This window comes from Lotus japonicus, chromosome 2 (assembly GCF_012489685.1).
Source record: "Lotus japonicus ecotype B-129 chromosome 2, LjGifu_v1.2".
Classification (NCBI taxonomy): domain Eukaryota; kingdom Viridiplantae; phylum Streptophyta; class Magnoliopsida; order Fabales; family Fabaceae; genus Lotus; species Lotus japonicus.
The window spans coordinates 53,651,109-53,655,267 of NC_080042.1; the positions used below are offsets into that span (position 1 = coordinate 53,651,109).

The window sequence follows — 4,159 nt, forward strand, 5'->3', positions numbered from 1 at the left end:
GAGACCTCGTGAACAGCATGAAACTTCATTGAAGCGTGAGACTTCGTGCAAGTGTGTAAATTCACTGAGGCGTGAGACCTTGTGAAAGCATAAAACTTCACTGAAGCGTGAGACTTTGTGAATGTGTGAGACTCCACAGAAGCGTGAGACTTCGTGAGAGCATTGATGACTCGAAGAGTTGTCGTGAGTGGTTGCACTCTTTTGTTTATGATTAATTGTATTTTGTCGCAGAATCGACATTTACCTTAGGGTATTCTTTTAGAGACTTTAAGTTATCTAGAACACGTGGCGACGTGTCGGGTGAGGTCGGAGACGTTGTTTGGCTAATCACTTGCATTCATGCACTCATTTTGAGGTTAATACACGGCGTGATACCGGACCTCGGTGGATTCCAAAATGGTCATAAGACCCGGATTTCCATATTTAGGACACTACGGTGGTCCTCAGTAGCAGACGGAATGGCAGACCTACGGGTTCACTGCTGATCTGACTACTTTTGTGTGGTGTAAGAGACACGCGAGCAGGAAGGTACCCACCGTGGCTGGTGTTAGGGCCGCCTCGTTGATGTCCATCCTTCTTCCGGAATGCATTTTGTTACCCAGCATTGCATTTCATGCAACATACATGCTGACTTAGTTGCTGAGTGTGATTGGTAACTGTTTATCCTATTTTTTTTGAGGCATGCTACTTGTTTTATGGTTCTTTATATTCATTGTGATACATGCAACCCTAGGAATATATCCCAAAACTTATAAGCCTGAGCGGCAAGTATTTATTAACCTATAATTATATCTGGTTTTATTATTTATATAATTCTTTGGAGTTGACCCTCGCGTCTGCTGTGTGTGTTTGGGCGGACTACGCCATTTGTCAGATGAGTATGGGGGATTGGTTTACCATGGTCAGCCCCTCGGGGGGGACCAGGTACGAGATGCTTGATCAAGACGACCCAGGTGCATGGGTGGTCGATCCCGAGGGCCACCGTGCGACCTACACCGGTCGGGTCATGGAGGACCGTGTCGACCGATTCGGACGCTTGACGGAAGGGGTGATGAGGAGGCACATAGTGAGCTTCAACCTGCCTCCAGGAGTACACTGTGGACCCGGCTTGGGAGTACCTCCACCGCCACCATCCCCTTCGGATGATGAGGACCCCTCTGAGGAGCTGCCAGTAGGTGGGGCTTCGACGGAGTCCAGTCCGTCTGCTGCTGCTGTCGTTGCGGATCTTGTTCCGGGCCCCGAGCCCGAGAGGCCAGTGCAGGAGCGCATTAGGGTGGACAGAGAGGGCAGTGTTGAGTATGTCGACTTAGTCGTCCTGGATGCAGATTCGGATGACGACCGCGCTAGCGCGTAGGATCGAGTGCTAGTGTGGGCTCCTCGGGTAGGGATAGTGTAGGAGTAGTGTCGATGCTCTGACCGTCATGCTTCAGTTTTGGGGACAGGGTAGTTTCCTACCGGTAGCTTTTTGTGTGGTTTCCTATGGGGATCACAGAGAGCTGGTTGGATTTTTAGGGGGTCTTTTCTTAGGCCGCTGGGCCAACTTTTTCTCAGATTTTGAGGTTAGTGTTGCGGACACAGTATTTTTACCTTGGACTGTACATATTGCCTTCGGGCGTTACTCTTTTTCTGTCACCCGTCACTGGAGGTTACTCGTGACGTGGTAGTGTTTAGCGAGGCATGTATATATAGTTGTATAGTAGTTCCTTTTATCTTTTGTTGGGGAGTTTATTGCTTTCTGTCTTTAGTTATATTGTCGAAAAAAATAATTCACGTTTTTCCGCTTAAAGTATTTTCTTTTGGTTACTAAAGTGACGCCACCGAAATCGGGGTGTTACAGAAACCCCCTCACTGCAGAAATTGGGGGAGTTATCAAAGGCTTAAAGCTGGCCAAGGATCTCAATCTCAACTGAGTAGAAGTGGAACTAGATTCCAAGGAGGCTTTTGAGTTAATCACTAACAGATACCCCTCCGCCCACCCGAATGCTCCTTTAATTAGTGAGATTTTTGAACTGACTTTCCTAGATTGGCCAGTCTCATTCAACCTGATTTATAGAGAAGCAAATGGTAGTGCAAATGCTATTTCTAGACTTGGTCATAGAGTAACAAAGGTGACTTTTAATGATCAAACTGTTCGGCAATTCCTTATTAGTCTGTTGCAAGATGATGTAATTAGGAAATCTTCCCTTAGATTGTCTTAGTTGTTTTTTAGGGTCTCTGACCCTCCAAATTATAAAATAAAATAAAATTCGTAAAGCAATAGAGGCACCAAAATAAATAGGCCTTTTTTAAAGTAACAAAGAAGCTTTTTTTTTAACGTGGAAGTAATAAAGAAGCTGAATCTTGTAGAAAAATGTTTAGAAAATAATAAAGTTTATCCCATAATCAAAATCTAAATTTATTCATTCAAGTGGTTCAACTACTCATAAATCATAAAACGGAAGAGTAGCGTTGTTCTAAGTCTGCCGCTACTTCCTTTCCTCCAATGGCACAACAATGGCTTGTTTAAGGTTTAGGAGGTTTCCCTTTCTTTCCAACCCCACTTTCCTTCGTTCCTTTCACTCTCGCTCTCGCTTTCATTCTTCCTTTCACAATCCTGGTGATGCCATCTCACACTTCAATCGCATGCTTCAAATGCCTTCTACCCCACCCATCTTCGAATTCAACAAGGTTTTAACTTCACTTGTTAAGACGAAGCATTACTCCACCGCTATATCGCTTTCTCGCCTAATGGAGATCACTGGAATTACGCCCAGCCTTGTCACTCTCAACATCCTCATCAATTGCCACTGCTACCTAGGTCAAACCACTTCCGCATTTTCTGTATTGGCCAACATTCTCAAGGGGGGTTTTCAGCCAACTACCATCACCTTCAATACTCTCATCAAAGGTCTCTGTCTTCACGGCAAGCTCCCCAAAGCACTGCAATTTCATGATGACGTGCTAGCTCATGGATTTCTATTGAACCAAGTCAGTTACGGGACCTTGATCAATGGCCTATGTAAAATGGGGCAAACAGAAGCTGCTTTGGAGTTGCTTAGGCGGATTGAAGGGCGAGGGATTAAACCTACTGTGGTAATGTACAACATCATATGAGAGGTAAGTCATGCTTGCAATTTATATTCTGAAATGCTTGCAAAGAGAATTCCTCCTGATGTTTTCACTTACAATGCTTTAATATATGGCTTTTGCATTGTTGGTCAAGTGAAGCAAGCAGTTGGTTTGTTAGATGAAATGGTATTGAAAAATATCTATCCGAATGATTATACTTTTAGTATATTGGTTGATGCTTTATGTAAGGAAGGGAAAGTGAAAGAAGCTAAAAATGTGTTAGCTGTGATGATTAAACAAGGTCTGAAACCTAATGTTGTTACTTATAGTTCCTTGATGGATGGATACTGCTTAGTTAATGAAGTAAGCAAGGCCAAATATATATTCTGCAACATGGTTCAAAGAGGAGAGACTCCAGATGTTCAGTGCTACAATGTCATGATTAATGGATTATGTAAGATTAAAATGGTGGATGAAGCCATGACTCTCCTTGCAGAAATGGATTCCAAAAAGATTATTCCTAATACAGTAACCTACAATTCTCTTATTGATGGTTTATGAAAATCAGGGAGAGTCTCTCATGCTTGGGAGCTCCTTGATGAGATGCATGTTAGAGGTCAACCAGCCGATATAATCACTTACAATTCTTTCTTGGATGCTTTATGCAAAAGCCACCATGTTGATAAGGGAATTGCTTTAATCAAGAAAATTATAGACAAGGGTATTCAGCCAGATATGTGCACATACAATATACTTCTGGATGGACTATGCAAAGCTGGAAGATTAGGAATGCGCAAGAGATTTTTCAGGTTCTTGTGACTAAAGGCTATCATATAGATGTCCATACTTATACTGTTATGATCAATGGGCTTTGTAAAGAAGGCTTGTTTGATGAAGCGTTGTCCTTACTGTCAAAAATGGAAAATGAGGGATGTATTCCAAATGCTATAACTTTTGAAACAATTATTCATTCACTCTTTGAAAAAGGTGAGAATGACAAGGCTGAGAAACTTCTTCGTGAAATGATTGCTAGAGGTCTACTGGAAAAAATTTAGATACACACGGAAAAGGATGATGGACTACACAATGGGCTCACTTTCTCCATAGCTAA

The 4,159-nt window shown here is 42.7% G+C and overlaps 1 pseudogene; it reads left to right on the top strand.

Moving 5' to 3' along the window:
* Positions 1–2,577: 2,577 nt before the first annotated feature.
* LOC130738341 (pentatricopeptide repeat-containing protein At1g12300, mitochondrial-like) lies at positions 2,578–4,159 on the top strand (annotated as a pseudogene).